This window comes from Bos grunniens, chromosome 23, assembly GCF_055505025.1.
Source record: "Bos grunniens cultivar Pamir isolate PY7600 chromosome 23, Bosgru_T2T1.0, whole genome shotgun sequence".
NCBI lineage: Eukaryota > Metazoa > Chordata > Mammalia > Artiodactyla > Bovidae > Bos > Bos grunniens.
In genome coordinates, this window is record NC_141187.1 from 17,495,543 (window position 1) to 17,507,625 (window position 12,083).

At 36.9% G+C, this 12,083-nt stretch overlaps 1 protein-coding gene and 1 non-coding gene across 3 annotated transcripts in view; one reads left to right on the top strand and one right to left on the bottom strand.

Annotated features, from left to right (window-relative positions):
* Positions 1 to 12,083, bottom strand: part of TRERF1 (transcriptional regulating factor 1) — a 318,184-nt gene that overhangs the window by 248,322 nt on the left and 57,779 nt on the right. For both annotated transcript variants that reach the window (XM_086371663.1, XM_086371662.1), the window contains one exon: positions 4,778 to 4,872. The gene's annotated coding sequence lies outside the window, so the exon portion shown is untranslated. The remainder of the gene's footprint in view (positions 1 to 4,777; positions 4,873 to 12,083) is intronic.
* LOC147346804 (U6 spliceosomal RNA) lies at positions 750 to 856 on the top strand. Its single transcript, XR_015153288.1, has one exon. It is a non-coding gene; the product is annotated as a U6 spliceosomal RNA (small nuclear RNA).

Genomic DNA, 12,083 nt, shown 5'->3' on the forward strand with positions numbered 1-12,083 from the left:
AGGAAACTTTCTTCAACTCATAAGAAAAAAGCAAATTGAAACGAAACTGAGGTAACTATTAAATTAGGAAAACCCCCAAAAACTGAGCAGTGGTTTCTGTCAGCAAGGCTGTGGGGAATCAGGTAATCTTAACCATTGTCGGTAGGAGTGAAAAAAGACACAGTTGTGGGGCTTCTCTGGTGGTCCAGGCGTTAGAATCCGCCTGCTACTGCACGCGACACAGGTTCAATCCCTGGTCCAGAAAGATTCCACCTGTCACAGGGCAACAAGCCCATAGGTCAGTCGACTGAGCCCACGCTCCGGAATCTGTGAGCTGCAACCTCTGAAGCCCAAACTCTCTGGAGCCCATGCTCCTCAACACAAGAAGCCATGACAGTGAGAAGCTTGCACACCACAACCGGAAAAAGCCCGCACACAGCAACGAAGACCCAGCACAGCCAAAAATAAAAAAATTTTTTAAAGTGACACAACCATAATAAAAACCAATTGACAATATTTCCAAAATTTACATTTACCCTTTGACCTGACATTTCCACTTCTGGAGATTCTATGTTTCCCTCCACAATGACAACATGATATAGGGGATAATTCATCATTGCATCATTGTCCACATAGAAAAAGATCAGAAGCAACCACATGCCCATCAATAAGGAATAGATTAAATAAGCCATGCTATGTTCACACATGAGAACACAATACAACTAAGGTCCTAACACTTCTTTTGCAACACCATTAAAATTCAGTGGTCCGTGCTCGCTTTAGCAGCACATATACTAAAATTGGAACGATACAGAGAAGATAAGCATGGCCCCTGCGCAAGGATGACATGCAAATTCGTGAAGCGTTCCATATAAATAAATAAATAAATAAAATTCAGCGGTCCAACATTACATGGGTTAGACGTACATTTAAATTTCCACACATTCTGATTTTGGAAATAGTTGCACCTATTTTTCAACTTGGTTTTTCCAGTAATCATGTATGGATGTGAGAGTTGGACTATAAAGAAAGCCAAGCGCCAAAGAATTGATGCTTTTTAACTGTGGTATTGGAGAAGACTCTTGAGAGTCCCTTGGACTGCAAGGAGATCCAACCAGTCCATCCTAAAGGAGATCAGTCCTGAATATTCATTGGAAGGACTGATGCTAAAGCTGAAACTCCAAACTTTGGCCACCCGATGCAAAGAACTAACTCATTGGAAAAGACCCTGATTCTAGGAAAGACTGAAGGCAGGAGGAGAAGGGGATGACAGAGGATGAGATGGTTGGATGGCATCACTGACTTGATGGACATGAGTTTGAGCAAATTCCGGGAGTTGGTGATGGACAGGGAAGCCTGGTGTGCTGCAGTCCATGGGGTTGCATAGAGTCGGACATGACTGAGCGACTGAACTGAACTGATCTTTCAACTTTCACTTTCTCTAGTAATGAAACATGAGTCGCTTTCATACATATTAAGGGTAGTCCCTTCTGGCCCCCTCAAAGAAGACTAATAACTGCCTTATATATATATTCTATATAGCTTATACCCCAGGAATTCTGAATTCATGCGCTATGAAAATTAAATGAGCAAGCACGTGTGAAAGTATTCCTTGGCACTTAGTAGGCTCATGACAAGTAGATGTTGTGAGTTAGAAACATCTCCAGTCTCTACAGATGGGTGGCATCTAAGGTTGATTTTTCAAAATGCAAATTAAACTCTCAAATGCAGTTGTTTCCAAAGGTACATATATATACATATATATATATATATATATATATATATATATTTGTCTATATATCTATATAGATATCTGGCCTGCCAGATTGTGAGTTTGTGTTTCCATTTCTCAGGTGAGCCTGTGTAAGCTCTAGGAAGCCAGCAGTGACTTATACTCTGTACTCTGAGTCCTCCCCTACCAGAGGGTCTTATGTCCCATATGGCTTCTTTCTATACACATGATGGTGTTCATAGCTGGCCTTGGTGTATGGGAGTGAACCTCCAGGCACCTTGGGGAAAATGAAGCTGTTCCCCACCCTTCTCCCATGTTACATATCACAGTTAGGCTCACTCAGCTCCATTCCAAGTCCCTTGAACTATGCTTCTCTAAATACTTCAGACTAAAAAAGACAGACTAGGGGCTTCCCTGGTGGTCCAGTGGTTAAGAATCCATCTTGCAATGCAAGAGACTGCAAGGGATAAGGGTTTGATCCCTTGTCAGGGAACTGAGATCCCTCATGTCACAGGGTAACTAAGCCCACATGCCCCAATGAAAGATCCCACATGACATAACGAATATCCCAAGTGCTGCAACTAAGACCCAATGCAGTCAAATAAATGTTTGTTTTTTTTTTCAATATTCTTCAACTTAAAAAAGACTACGTATTTCCTAGACTCCTTGACAGGGAGAGTTCCGAGTCCATCAAGGAAACACATCTGGGGATTTGGAAGGCAGAAATACGGGGCAGGCCAGGCTTCTGCTGTTTTCTGTTATTTCTGCTGGCACACATGCAAATAGAGGTGGGCTGGGCCCTCCTGAGACATCAGTGGCAAGAGTCCCAGGGTCTGTTTCTCAGCTCTGTGGGTGTCAGGAGCGACGTGGTCCTAGTACTTCCTGATCCCCCAGCTTACTAGTATTGACAGAAGTCAGAGCTCCCTTTGTGGGCCACCATCCTGTTCTAGGCATCATTCCTGGAAGCTCAACCTAGGGCTCTTCCGACAATCCTTCAAACAATTTTTTAAGCACATAATTCCCTTATTTAAACGGTTGTTGAAATCAGCCAAAGTGGTTTCTGCTCTTGCAAATGGACCCTGATTGAGAGACCCTATAAATGCCCCCTTTCTCTCACTACCCCATATTCCCTCAAGGCTGTGGGTGGAAAATGTATTCCATTTATTCGAGCCTCTGAATCCTACACGCTTACTAAACATGGGAATATATAACCCATTATAGGATATTCTCAACCAATTATAGGTCAGAATAATAAATATAGAAAATTTCTCCTGGTGAAAGATTTTGAATGTGTAGAGAAAAAGAAAGAGAGAGGAAGGAAGGAAGGAAGAGGAAAGAATACAAGTATACAGAGATTCCCCTGGTGGTCCAATGGTTAAGACTCTGCACATCCAATGCAAGCGCCCAGGTTTGATCCATGGTCAGGGAACAATACCCCACGTGTCACAACTAAGACCTGGTGCAGCCAAATAAATAAATTTTTAAAAAACATGTAAAATATCATGTAAGAAACGAGCTGCCAGTCCAGGTTCGATGCATGATACTGGATGCTTGGGGCTAGTGCACTGGGACGACCCAAAGGGATGGTATGGGGAGGGAGGAGGGAGGAGGGTTCAGAATGGGGAACACATGATACCTGTGGCGGATTCATTTTGATATTTGGCAAAACTAATACAATTATGTAAAGTTTAAAAATAAAATAAAATTTAAAAAAAATAAAAAATAAAAACATTAAGGTGAATAAACAGTAAAAAAAAATAAAAATAAAATAAAATAAAAATAAATAAAAATACAGGTATCTAAGGCAGCTTTGGAGAGTTGACACTGAGCGGGGAGAACCAGATGCTGAGCCGGAAAACAAATTTTGCCACCCTTACACTTTTACCCACAGCTTCCCCTGATGATGGTGAGTTTGGTTTTGGGCAGAGCTGACCATTAGGAAAACCAAATAACTGAGATAGTGGCTGAGGAATCACCCATCTCAACTGGCCTACTTGCCTGGGTCTGCATTTGTGATGCAAATTTTCCAAAACGCTCTGTTTAGCAAATAAAGAGCTGGCTGTGGGATCTAAAGAAAAATCCCTGATACTGTGTTTGTGCCCATTCCAAGTACTCTTTCAGGAGGAGTTTTTTTTTTTTTTTTTTAATTTAAAAGTAAAATGTAGTTATTTTTATTTAAGGCAGTTCCCCATCTTGAACACATTTACATTTTTCTTCCCCCATTTACAGCCTATTTCCTGAAAAATGCTGCGAAGATTTAAGTGTCTAATATTTTCCAAAGCCATCTCATGATTCATCAGTTTATTGTTTGTTAAAATATCAGCCTCAAGAAACTGGCTTAAATGGGAATGTTCATCTGGATTTTCTCTTCTGATTTACTTCATGGATGACATGAGAATGAATTAAAAGATTAAAAAGTCAACATTGTGCTGAGGCCCCTGAATAACAAGGAGGTCCTGTAAGAATCAAGTGAGGCTACAACAGACACTCCTCATTCTATAATCTAGAATCATATATTAATAGAATTTGTAACTGGGAGGGGCCTGAGACCTGTCACCTTATTTCACAGAGGAAGAAGCCAGGCCCTAGAGAAAGAAAATGACTAACTCAAGATCACACCCTCAGCCACTGGCATAGCTGGGACTAGAGTTCATATCTCCTGAGAGTCACCCTCCAGTGCTCTCTCTTGCTTATTTTCAATTATATCCTTTTCAATCGCTCTTCTCTTTCCTGCTCTGCAGCTGTTTCTACTTTAGTAGGAGTCAGACACATTTCTGAGTCTCTACTTATGAGAAGTAAGAGATCATTTAAATAGCTGAGAATTTCCTTCTCATCTAGAGGTCCATAGAAGTCGGGACCCCCGGTCCCATGGTGCAGAGATAAAGTTCAGAGATGAAGTTGACTTGCCAGAGGCCGCACAACTAAGGCTCAAATTCAGGCCTCCTAACAACCAAGCCAGAGTGCTTACCAGCACATTGTAATAGGTGGCCTGGTACATTCCATGTGCTTTTAAGATGTAGATTGCAAGCAGAATTTGGTCTAATAAAAGGTCATTCAGGGACTTACCTAGGAGTCCAGTGGTTAAGACTTTCCCTTCCAAGTTGGGGGGTGGGACGGGATGCAGGTTCTGTCTCCAGTTGGGAAACTAATATCCCACATACCTTGGGGCCAAAAAACCAAAACAAAAAAAAACAAAACATAAAACAGAAGCAATATTTTAACAAATTCAAAAAAGACTTTAAAAATGGCCCACATCAATAAATCTTTTTTAAAAAATGTCATTCAATTAATGAAGTACAAAAGGGACCTCATTAAAAGGATCTGTCCTCTACAAGGCAGGACAATGGCAGTTATCTTTCCAAAATGAACATTAGAAAGCAGTTCCTGTGTAATTTTCCAATCATTTAACTTCAAGATTTCTATCTATAGAGCACATATGGGTTTGCATGTCCTTTTATGATGGTCTGAATCTAGGCTGACTTAGAGGAAAGCTGCTAAAGGTCAGTGATCATGAGCTATTACCTTTATTCAGGTATAATTGTTTAATAATAAAAGTAATACAAGCACATTACAGAGTTTTGGAAAATTCAGGAAAGAAAAATACATACCCATAATTCTACCATTCCTCATGTTATTGCTATTATTTTGCATATTTCCTTTCTCTCTTTTTCCTAAAAGTGTTTTTACATAATTTTAAGTGGTCTTCCTCTCATTTCTGTAGCATACTTATAATTTTGAGTCCTGCTTTCCCCTCTGGCATTAGATCATAAATATTTTTCTTGTAATACATTGTCTTCATAAGCATGTTTAATGGCTGCAATACATTCTCCCTCATAAGAATCTCATAAAGTGTCTGTTATCCTTTGCAAGGTCCATGAACATTATTCCAGGGAATTCCTCAGAATGTGGAATGTTTTACCACATTCAAAGTTGGCAATTGCATTTGTTTGAATTTCAAAAAGTAGCTCAATTAGTTATTTAAAACATTTCTCCTGGACTTCCCTGGTGGTCCAGTGGCTAAGACTCCATGCTCCCAGTGCAGGGGGCCTGGGTTCAATCCCTGTCTGGGGAACTAGATCCCACATGTCACAACTAAAGATCCCATGGTGCCCCAACTGAGACCTGGTGCGATCAAATAAATAAATAAAATATTAAAATAATGATAATACTAAAACATTTCTCCTTTAAAGACCAGCATGAGAGAACTCTGGGCATGTTTTCAGTGAGTCACACAGACAGAATTTGAGGAAGTCATGAACTGGTCCCTCAATTCTTACCCAGGTCGATACAACACCATGGGCATTAACTCTTAAGAAACCTATTACACAATTATAGTCTTTATTCCTTACTGCCTTCTTTAATATACACTCATAATGATTTAAGACTGACAAAAGAAGAATAAGGAATTCTGTTATTAAAAAGCCTCTTGATCAAAGTGAAAGTGGAGAGTGAAAAAGTTGGCTTAAAGCTCAACATTCAGAAAACGAAGATCATGGCATCCGGTCCCATCACTTCATGGCAAATAGATGGGGAAACAGTGGAAACAGTGTCAGACTTTATTTTTTGGGGCTCCAAAATCACTGCAGATAGTGACTGCAGCCATGAAATTAAAAGACACTTACTCCTTGGAAGGAAAGTTATGTCCAACCTAGATAGCATATTCAAAAGCAGAGACATTACTTTGCCAACAAAGGTCCGCTAGTCAAGGCTATGGCTTTTCCTGTGGTCATGTATGGATGTGAGAGTTGGACTGTGAAGAAGGCTGAGCGCCGAAGAATTGATGCTTTTGAACTGTGGTGTTGGAGAAGACTCTTGAGAGTCCCTTGGACTGCAAGGAGATCCAACCAGTCCATACCCAGTCCTGGGATTTCTTTGGAAGGAATGATGCTAAAGTTGAAACTCCAGTACTTTGGCCACCTCATGCGAAGAGTTGACTCATTGGAAAAGACTCTGATGGTGGGAGGGATTGGGGGCAGGAGGAGAAGGGGACGACAGAGGATGAGATGGCTGGATGGCATCACTGTCTCGATGGACGTGAGTCTGAGTGAACTCCGGGAGTCGGTGATGGACAGGGAGGCCTGGCGTGCTGCAATTCATGGGGTTGCAAAGAGTTGGACACGACTGAGCGACTGAACTGAACTGAAGTGAATGAGAACATTAAAATGATAATTGTGTACCGATACATACATAACATGGACAAACCTTAAAATCATCACACTAGATGTAAAAGACCAGGCACAAAAGGCCATATATTATATGCTTTCATATATCTGACATGTCCAGAATAGGCAATTCCATAGAGACAGAGAGATTATTGGTTGCCAGGGACTGGGAGGTGGAGCAATGGGGACTGACTGCTTAATAGTTATGGACAAAACTGCTTAATAGTTTTGGGGTGATAAAAATATGGGGTTTCCTTTTGGGGTGATAAAAATGTCCTGGAATTAGATAGTACTGATGGTTACACAACACTGTGAATTTGAATGTGCTATATGACATTAATGGTAAATTTTATATTCTGTGTATTTTACTATAACAAAAGATTATAATTCTGAAAATTTTACTTGAGATAGTCTTTATCAGATATGTAAGTTGGTTTTATTTTATAATTATAATAACATGAATTCAAACTTCAAAATATGTCTTATACTTTAAAATCTGTTTTAAAAGTGGGGAAAAGCAATCTAGCAATTGATACATACTAGATTTCTAATTTATATTCACTCAAAACTTTGATATAGTTTCACATATTTTGTATCTAGTATTACTGCTAAAAGTAAAGAAAGTTTATCTTAGTGATTTTTTTTTTAATTTGAATGAGGCTTGAAACTTCTAATCCAATTCTGAGAACATAAAGAAATACTATGTCGTTAAAAAAACAACAACAGGAAATTAACATGATACAGTATTAGTAACTGAAGTACAGATTTTGTTCAAATTTCACAAAAATTGTATGCTAGTGTCCATTATTTGTTTTTACACCTTATTCAAAATTCTATATTGTATTTAGTTGCATTGAGCAGCTTCAACTATGTGTAACAGATTCTAGTAAATTCTTATTTCATTTTTATTCTGTTACAAATATTTCTAATTTTCCTTGTATGGGCTTCTTAGATATACCTATCATTTAAAAGTGGACATTTAATTACCAAATACACATTTGATATTAATTTCTCATTTTGATACTAACTTCTCATTTAAATGCTTTCCACTTTGCAATCACCCTCTGGGTTTTTTTCAATCTTCTAACTTTACTGAGGCTTTCAGTGGCTAAGTCAAAGATCTCTCTTGGTAAATGTCACACTGCACTTGAAAATACATGGATTACTTTCAATTATCTTTAGATATTGTCTTCTAACATAATTCTTCAGTGATAAGAGAACAGTCTCTGTATGATTTCAATACCTTTAAACCATGAGATTTTTGTTCCTTGTTTTATGTCCCTGGGTATGTTCCAGTGTCTACCAGTTTGTAGGTTATGGGAACTTGAACAGAATTTGTATCCTACTGTTGTGTGAAAATTGTATAAATCTTAACTATGTAGAATTGGTTCATGGTGCCTTTTAGGTCTACTACATCCTTCTACTTTTTTGTATATTCATTCTATTAATTTTTGGGAGTTTGGTATTGAAACTTCAACTAAAAACTTTCATTTATCTACTTTAAAAATAACTGCAATATATAGTGGAACTATATGTAATTTTGTTCTGTATTTTCCAAGTCTCTTACAAATGTGGTCATACTTTCATAATTATCATACTTTCATAATTTAAATATTTTTTAAAAGAAAGAGTAAAAAAAAGAATTGCCCACTATCATTATGGGTCCTTAGGCCATGTCAATAAGCACACAAAAAAAGCAGATTTATGCACATCAAATAAATAAAAAGTAAAAGTGGAAAGAAGCAATCCACTTACCAGAGTACTAATCAGCCACACCAAAATCCCTTTCCCAAATATATTTGTAGAGAAGTATCTGTTAATTACAGTCTGAAATCTCTCTCATCTCTTCACTTGGAAATACAATTTGAAAATTATAAAAATAAAACATTGATATTTTAAGTTAAAATATAAGAATTCTAAGCATTAGGCAATGAAAACAATTTTTGCCTATTTTAATGGCAGAGAATGTAGTTTCTTTTGATCTATATTAAAAATAGATTTTGTCCCTAAACTAAGCACAATAAATTATTCTATTTAAAAGGCATATCATAGATTATTTTCTTATGTATTTTAAAGTATTTGTCATGTATTAATAGGAAGTTAAATTTTGTCTTAGTAACGTGGATATTAATGAAGTTTGCAGTGAATCAATCTTTATCAAACAGCTTTAATATTATTTTGTTAAAAGTAAAATATTTTATAAAGATTTAAAATATGTATCAATGATTTAAAACATAATATTTTAAGTTTTTAAAATAATGCCTGATACTTATTAGGCATCATACGTGTTTGTTAAATAAAAATAATGAAATGATTTTAAAAATACTATGAATTTTATGAGACTATATATGTGTTGACAAGGGAGACTTCAAAGTAAAAAAAAATCTATATATTTACATATAATATATATATGCAGGGAAAGGCAGATTTATATAATGATTCCCCCATTGTTAGCTATTTGGGTTACTGCCCATGTCTTTTTTCAAAAAAATTTAAATATAATTGACATACAATATTATATTAATCTCAGGAGACAACATAGTTATTCAATATGTACTATAAAAAGATCACCACAGTAAGTCTAGTAACATCTGTCACCATAGAGAGTTATTACAATGTTAGTGACTATATCCCCTATGCTGTACTTATTTATTTTATAGCTGGAAATTTGTACCTCTCAATCCCCTTCCCATGTTTTACCTGTCCCCCAACATCTCCCTCTGTGTAGCTTTTATAAGGATTACTATAACAAACAGTTTTCAAGCATAAAGATAGCTCTGTAGGTTGTTGTTCTTTTGAGGTATCGTAAGAGAATTAGGGTTACTGGTCCAAACGTTAGAATAACATATATTACTTTTGATATGTGTCATTATTGCTAACCTTATCTATGTGGAACTTAGCATAAGGAAAATATAATGTCTCAATTCATACAACCTGTTGTATCAACCTTATCATTTTGATCTTCGTAATGACTCTATACAGTAGGAGGTATTAAAATTCTCTTCTCTAGATGAGCAAACTGAGACTTGAAGAGCTGATTCATTATGACTTAATATGTAGCTAGGAGGGAACAGTGAGTTTCAACTTCAGGGACACCAAGCAGAAAGACTGTGTGATGAATTTCTTTTTCTTGGTAAGGGGGCCAACTTACTGTCAAATTGGATGTAGGCCCCACCTGAATCCAGCATGGCTTCATCTTTTCTTGACTACATCTGTAAGGACCCTATTTCCAAATATGGTCATATTGACAGGTTCTAGGTGAACATGAATTTGGGGAGACACTTCTCAACCCACTACACTTGGGTAGGAGGACGCTGATCGTCTGCCCCTCCTACTTCCTACTCTGTGCTGTGCAGTAGTTAGCAGAGGCATGTGCTCCTAATCAGTGAAGGGAGATCCTGGGGCCAAGAGGCAAGGCAGCACCCTGGGAGACTCCCCATACTCAAAAGGCCAGACAATGGGCCCATCCTCATCTCCCTCCCCATCAGTGGCTGGAAGCAAGTTTCAATAAACAGCTCCTCCCATAGTCAGAATAATAGAGACTCACAAAGGAAAAGATGTGTACAGAGCCAAGAATTACTAGTACTTCATGAAAGAGAAGCATAAAGTGCAACACAGGACAAATATCTAAGAAACAGTTACTAGAACTCACAGAAGGTGATTTTAAGGAAAATATAATTGAAATCTTCACCGAGGTAAGAGAGATAATTAAATCCACAAGACAAAAAGAAGTTATGAAAAAGAACCAAGTAGAGCTCTTGGAAAATAAAAATATTCAGAAGAAGGGGAAATAGCAGAATGAGCTAGAAATAGCTGAGAGATTCTCCCAGAATGCGGTACAAAACAGAATGTATGAAGAAATGTTTAGAAACATGGAGAATAGAGCCAGAGTCTCCCAACCTATTTATACATGTTCCAGAAGAAAATAAAAGACATAAATGATAAAGCAGAGGAAAAGTTCACGAATCTTCAGGTTGGGAATAGAGTCAGATGAATGAGAGATGATACACATCGATAAATAGAGAGCTAGCTAGATAAGTAAATAATTTTTTTAAAAAAAGAAGAAAGGACTACAGTGTATATGAGTGAAATTTTAGAACAATAGGCAATAAAAGAGAATTTCTTAAAATCATCCAAAGATTTTACAAAACATTTCTATGAAGACTGACATCAGAATTCTCAGTGAAAACATATTGGACGCAAGAAAACAGAAGAAATATATCTCCAAATTTTTGAGATAAAAATGATTACAAATTTAGAATTCTATATACTCAGCTATTATTCAAGTGTGAATGTAAAATAAATATATTTATAGATATTCAAGGATGCAGAACATTTGCCAGCCACAAAGAATTAATAGAGAATGTACATAGAAAAAAAGGAAAAATAGTAATCCTAGAAGTATCTTATTAAAGAAATCAGTGAAACTTGTAAAATCCATATGTTAGGGTAACCACTAAAAGAAACAGCAGACACAAGTTCCAATTTTAAGAAGGATAAAATAGGACAAGGAAAATTCAATCAATCTTACAAATGACAAAAGGAAACAACAAAAATCTAGGTGAGTAGAAAGGGCAAAATAAGTTGGGAGTTCAGATGTATCAGTATTACTTGGAATGTGAATAGATTTAGTTCATGGATGAAAAGAGAATCTTATATTGGATTTTTAAAAATCTAGCTATTACAAGATATACATCGAGTTAGGGACTTTGAGAAGGTCATATATATACTGCTAAATTTAAAATGGATAACCAATAAAGACCTACATGTATAGCACATACATGTAGTTCCATGTATACATATAGTTCCATGTATAGCACATGGAACTCTGCTCAATGTTATGTGCCAGCCTGGATGAGAGGGGGGTTTGGGGGAGAATGGATACATGTGTATGAATGACTGAGTCTTTTTGCTGTTTATCTGAAATGACCACAACATTGTTAATCGGCTATACCCCACTACAAAATGTTTTTTGTGTTTTAAAAAAATTAAAATGAAAATATAAATATATAAAATTTATGATATCAAAAAGAAATAAATAAAAGTCATCTAGGGGATTCCCTGGTAGTCCAGTGATCAGGACTCCATGCTTTCACTGCTAAGAGCCCAGCCCAAGTTTGATCTCAACATTCAGAAAATAAGATCATAGCATCTGGTCCCATCACTTCATGGCAAATAGATGGGGAAACAGTGGAAACAGTGGCTGATTT